Raw genomic sequence first — 7,117 nt, forward strand, 5'->3', positions numbered from 1 at the left:
TTTGAGCGAGGGAAGCTAGAAATTCAATGAGGGAACCTATGGATTGAGCGAGGCAACCTACGAATTGAGCGAGGAAAGTTAAGAATTGAGCGAGGGACGTTAGAAATTGAGCAAGGGAACCTATGAGGCAACCTAAGAATTGAGCGAGGGAAGCTAGGAATTGAGCGAGGGAACCTACGGATTGAGCGAGGCAACCTACGAATTGAGCGAGGGAAGCTAGGAATTGTGCGGGGCAACCTAGAAATTGAGCGAAAGAACATAGGAATTGAGTGAGGGAACCTAGGAATTGAGCGAGGGAAGCTAGAAATTGAGCGAGGCAACGTACAAATTAAGCAAGGCAATCTAGGAAATGAGCGAGAAAACCCGATCGGCCCCGCAAATGGCATTCACACCCCAAATATTTGAGATCGTTTTTTGTTCCTCTAATAATTGAAACAAGGAGAAACAAGTTTTTAAAATAAGGCAAAAACCAACTTTGGTGTATGTGAAATCTTTTCGTATTTCAATTTTTGACTCAAGGTCAAGGGCTATTGATAAGCATAAACTAGAAATTGAGCGGGCCAAACTGAAAAATGAGCGGGACAAACTAGAATTTGAGCGGGCCAAACTGAAATTTGAGCGGGCCAAATTGAAAATTGAGCGGGACAAACTGGAAATTAAGCAGGCCAAACTGGAAATTAAGCAGGATAAACTAGAAATTGAGCGAGACAAACTGAAAATTGAGCGGGTAAACATGAAAATGAGCGGGACAAACTAGAATTTCAATGGGCCAAACTGGAAATTGAGTGGGTAAACATGAAAATGAGCGGGACAAACTAGAATTTCAGCAGGCCAAACTGGAAATTGAGTGGGCAAACATGGAAATGAGCGAGACAAACTGAAAATTGAGCGGGACAAACTGAAAATTGAGCGGGACAAACTGGAAATTGAGTGGACCAAATTGGAAATTGAGTGGGACAAACTAGAAAATGAGTGGGCCATCCACCTTCAGAGCCATGAACAGACCTGAACAAGGAGAGAAGGGTTAGCTTTGCCAACTTCAACTGCTCTTGGGAGTAGTTAATAAACTCTAAAAGATTGAAAATCCATTGTCCTTACACAAATGTGCAAGTCTTGAAACATGGCAAATATCAGACTGGTCATAGCATTTTTTTAGGTACGTTAGAATTGTGCTTTGACATGATGAATACCCTGGGAAATAAGCCACTTTCAAAATACCCACCAATATAGCTTCTCCAATTTTACCAATTATAAAGGTAAGTCTTTAGAATTTTAAGAAACAAAACTATGTGAGATTGCTTCAGGATCATTTGAATTGGGGGCATCTAGATGCATCGGATATTTCAATTACCAGGCATTACAATGCCTGGATGGTGTAACTGCTGGCAATTGAACATAAAACAATGAAAAGTTGAAAAGCTGCAAACATAACATAAAACAATGGCTCTTCGATATAAACACATAAAACTTGTAATAGAAGACATAGAACATTGTGGGGATGTTCTATGCACAATAAAGCCAAAATGTGAACTATTTAGGCCACCTAAGGTGGATCCCGCATTTATAGGGCCAGGGTATATTAAAGATTCTTCATCAGTTATAGGGGATGCGCCTAATATAAGTTTCCAACAACCCAGGTTATATCTACCAAATTACTCAATTTTTATGAAAATGTTCCTGAAATGAACATCCTAGCTTATCCTCTTGGGGCTGCATGCCTCCAGAATGCCAAGAATATCTCCTGATTGCTGAGAAACCAGTTCTGAATGGTCTCTCAATTTGGTGCTGGATGTCTTGGAGAGACCAAACATCTAACCTTTTCTGATTCAAATCTTTTCGGATGGAAAATCAGAATAATATTGGGATACTCCATTATAAACCAACCCTATTGGTTCATCAATAAATCTGTGACCACTTCTTTGTTAATTGTGTAGTGAATTGGTTGTAGCATTACCCGTGGAGGATTATTTTATATGCATTGACGATCTCCCATGTCCTAATAAGACTCCTCAGCTCATTTGCCAGTGTTGTTTCCGCCCTTTTCTTAGGATTATACATCATATGTTGTAGGAGGAATTTCAATCCTTCTATGAATAAATTCCATCCTTGTTGGGAGTATTTGAAATTTTATTAAGGTGAGAAGTAGGGGTTCTCCATCTTCGAATTGGTTGTGTGAATAATAGTACAATACCTTGTTTGCTTTTAGTGCTTGTATGTAACGGTTATGGGTTATCTACAAATGTGATGTGAAGAGTTGATCCAAATTACTTGTCTTCCTTTTTATAGCAACTAGCCAAGGAAAACGTACCTAAATAAGACTTTAATTTCACTACTAAACTATGGAGGTGTCCCAAAAGAATACTTTATGGATCTTCTGAGGAATACTTTGAATGATGCTTAATTTTCAGTTTGTCCTGCTCAATTTCTCAATTTTCAGTTTGGCTCGCTCAATTTCCAGTTTGTCCCACTCAATTTTCAGTTAGGCCCGCTCAATTTCCAATTAGGCCCGCTCAATTTCCAGTTTGTCCTACTCAATTTCCAGCTTGGCCCGCTGAAATTCTAGTTTGGCCCGCTCAATTTTCAGTTTGTCCCGCTCAATTTCCAGTTTGGCCTGCTCAATTTCTACTTTCCAAAATTTCCCCATGCTACAAGTTCTCCAGATGCAAATAACTGAAAAATCATGAAAACATGTCCCTCATAATGTTGTTCTGTTTTCTCTGCCGCCCCACCCAACACTTACACGTCTGTCATAGAAGCCCTGCCAACCGTTAATTTGGGAGTGCACTCAAGCACACCCAAAATAACCTTTTGATGGTTGTGTATGGTATATACGATGATCAATGTTCAGTATTTTGATTGTGTTGTAGTTTTTTAGGTCGTATTGTTCGAAGTTTGTATGCTTGGTTTCAAACCTCTACCAAGCGAAGTCGTCAACGCAGTTGACCCATAGGTTAGCCCTTAAAGGGATCCAGCACTCACATCTATTTTATATTGCATGTGCTTGGTTAGTGTATTTTTGTCAAATGCATGTTTATTGTTAGTTAATCAATTTGGCTTTTATGCATGTTTATTGTTAATTAATCAGTTTGGTTTTTACTCATATCATAATTCATATTCTAGCTGGAGATCATAAACAAAAAACTCGAAGCTTATTATGATGCATGGGATAAGTTCGTACAGTCATGGATAATTATCAAGATCAATAACCCAAACTGCGTCTTTCGATGGCGGTTGCAGGTTTGTAACATTTTCATGAATGGAAGTTCTGACAAGGGAAAAAATAAATCTAAATTCCTCTATTTTTCGATCCTGCATCAAGACAATCATCATTCTCATGACTGCATTTTTTTGAAACTTTGTCGCCTGTATGACATCGCAGGTCGAGCTTGCTATGAGGGTGGAGGGCAAACCTGGTACGTCTGATGAAGAGGTATGTTTCTTCATCCGACATTTTCTTCTATCTTCTTTTAATCTTGCCTCGTATCCCCTAACTATCTATACTTGGGCTCATGTAATTACCATTCTTCCTACAAATGGCTGATTTTAACTTAGACCTCTCTATTTAAATAACAATGTTTGAAAACTTGAAACCTGATTCGTGACTTGACAAGTCCAGTCAACTCAAAACCTGATTGAGTCTTCAATCGAGATTTTCTGGGCGAATTGAGCTGACCGGGTGATATTTTTGAATGCCCTGTCAAGATTCTCAACAAGTGTCCAAGGACATGCCATATACTACAAAAAGTGAGAACAGTGATATCTTGGCTGAATTTTTGCCAAGTGACCCAACTATCATTTCCCTAACAATTTGTGCCATATACCTTTTACTTCTGCTCCTATTATTTTCACATTGCCCCTGTTGGTACTAAAAGAAGTTATTTTGGCACTCCATTTTGCATATCATACGTCTTTTCCTTTATGTTGAGGAGAACCATGGAAGGCAATTGGCTTTTCAGTTTTTGAGCAGTGTATGTTTGTGGTGCTTTAAGCAAATTAAGGTCCAATTTGAGGCCCACGTATCCAATCAAATTCCATTGATTGGACTTGGTCCCACATATCCAATTGACAGCCTTATTGTTGGGTTTATGCAAACAACCATAGTATGGGAGGGTTTCATACAACCATACACATATCCAAGCCCATGCGGTCGTATATAGAGGAAGTGGCTGAGTGGGTTTTTGGAGTCAGGAAGTTGGTTTCTCTTGTTTAATTTTCTTTCCTTCATGATGGATGGATTAGTTTGAGGGCCGATAGGATTTATTTTTTATAGATATTTGTTAGAAAAAACTTGCATTCAAATTGATATGTGTAAGAGAATAAAATTCTCCATGTAAAAGGAAAAAAAAATTTGGGATACTGTTATAGCTACGGTTATAATCCGTAGTCATAGATCGTTGAACCTAACAAGTTGGGGTGGAATCGCGGAATCCGCGATTGATCGCCGATCGTCACAACGACTTGCAGTGGAATCGCAGGATCCGCGATTGATCGCCAAGGTGAGGATTGTCTATATCTACGGATTAAAACCGTAGTGATATCCGTATCCATTTTTTTTACATGGAGAATTTTATTCCACTTACACATATTTATATAAATATGTATATATAAGCATATAAATAAAATTTTTATCTCTTTTATCTTCATTTATTTCTTTAATCATATAACAAGAATATCTTCTAAACCAAAATTAATTACTTGACGTATCATAAATGATTTTATGGCTGAAAGTTGGGCCGGTTCAACCCGACCAAAATGTGATCGACCCGACATTAGGTTGGACTTGGACAGGATGTTATGGGAGTTGGTCTTACGGTTAGGCCATACAAACCCCAACCCGATAAAACTTGGGTTTGGCTCGGGTTAAGGTCTCGGGTTGCCTGACCCAACACCAACTCGACTAATATATAAGCTCCTTATATCAATATCACATTTGGGGACAATATATACATTGACTTCCCATTCTACAGTGAAATGAGAAACGGAATCGCCAGGATTGATCGTGACATGCATAGAAATGACCTTGAAAATCTTTGAACTAAGGGTTATTTTAAAAATCTAAACATGATGGGACCTTGAAAATCTTGAAATTTTGTATAAGAAACAAAAAATCAGAACATGATGGGACCCACGACAAGAACACATCATTACGGGCTATTGTGCTAAGCTCAGAATGAGCGGGCCAAACTGGAAATTGAGCAGGCAAACATGGAAATGAGCAGGCCAAACTGGAAATTGAACAGGCCAAACTGAAAATTGAGCGGGACAAACTGGAAATTGAGCGGGCAAACATGGAAATGAGCGGGACAAACTAGAATTTCAGCGGGCCAAATTGGAAATTGAGCGGGACAAATTGGGAATTGAGTGGGCCAAATTGGAAATTGAGTGGGCCAAGGGTAAGGATTAAGCCCTCCTTTAGCTTGATGTATTCTTATTTCCATCTTATATAAGGATAGCTATTACCCCTATTGGTTTAATGTATTCTTTTCCCGAATTGGTTGTATGAATAATAGTACAATACCTTGTTTGCTTTTAGTGCTTGTATGTAACGGTTATGGGTTATCTGCAAATGTGATGTGAAGAGTTGATACAAATTACTTGTCTTCCTTTTTTAGCAACCAGCTAAGGAAAGCATACCTAAATAAGACTTTAATTTCACTACTAAATTATGAAGGTGTTCCAAAAGAATACTTTATGGATCTTCTAAGGAATGCTTTGAATGATGCTCAATTTTCAGTTAGTCTCGCTCAATTTCCCAATTTTCAGTTTGTCCTGCTCAATTTCCGGTTTGGCCTGCTCAATTTCCAAACCCTCTATTTTTCTAATCTCTCAACTTCCAAACTCTCTATCCACATCTTCCACAACCATCATTTCCATCTGGGAAGTCAATGTATATGCTGTCCCCTAATGTGATGTTGACATGTAGGAGTCTACATGTGAGAGGAGTCATCGAAAATGATGTGGACCAATAAAAGCAGTCGCCATTTGGAATTTTCATTGCCTTCAACACAAATGATATGCACTCAATTATAATTAATTTATAAGGAACTTATATATTAATCGGGTTCGTGTTAGGTTAGGCAACCCGAGACCTCAACTCGAGCCCAACCCAAGTTTTATCGGGTTGGTGTTTGTATGGCCCACCCCCAAAACCAAACCCGATACATCCTGCCCAAGCCCTGAAATCAAATATGGTACGTCAATTAACTAATTTTGGTTTGGAAGATATTCTTGTTATAGGAATTATGACATTTGAGAAGATAGAGACTCAATATTTTAAGTTCTCTAGGAGATTGCCTGCATAACCATGAAACCTAGGAACAAAACCCAGGTCCCCATTAAAAACTTTTAGAATGATCGTTTGAACTTAGAACCAAACTTAGGAATTATGGGAGAACAAATAAACTACTATGATGTATATTAGATTAAACAAGAATGTTCCTTGAACTTGACCTCCAATGAACGTTTTTGCAACTTAGGATTTGAATTTTCCCATAATTTTCCTTAGTTGAAGTGACATTGCGAAGACACTCAGTAGACAGTAGGTGAAACGAGTTTAGGCATTGTAAGCAGTTCTTTACCTATTACATTGTACATTGGATCAAATTTAAGCACTCCTTAAACTTAAAACCCGCACTAGGAGTTAAAAATGAAAATTCGCTAAGAAATCTCATTAGTTAGAGATGATATTTCTCATAACTTTTAGTAATTAGCACTAACTAGAAGTGAATTTATAAAGGTTTGAGAACATATTTCAGCTCTAAATGGAGCATATTGAGACTAGGATTTTGTATTTTGAATCCCCAAATACATCTCGTTGATCAGAAACAACATCTCTCGTATGTTCCAACAATTAGAAATAATTAATAGTGAAAATTTAGGTGAAATTTCAACCCTAGACTCTTCTTGTTGAGACTAGCTTTGAAAATTGATGTAAGTTTAACATATTTTAAACCTAAATCCTCATGTAGAAATGTTAGGTTCGCATATTTTTTTTGGAAAGTGTACTAGGCCATGATAGAATTGTCCCTTGTTAAAATAGAAGACTATATGGATATTCCATGATAGATAGCATCGGTGAATTTAACAAGCACCACATGAAATCGTATCTCTAAATTTG

Source organism: Magnolia sinica, chromosome 3 (assembly GCF_029962835.1).
Source record: "Magnolia sinica isolate HGM2019 chromosome 3, MsV1, whole genome shotgun sequence".
Taxonomy (NCBI): Eukaryota; Viridiplantae; Streptophyta; class Magnoliopsida; order Magnoliales; family Magnoliaceae; genus Magnolia; species Magnolia sinica.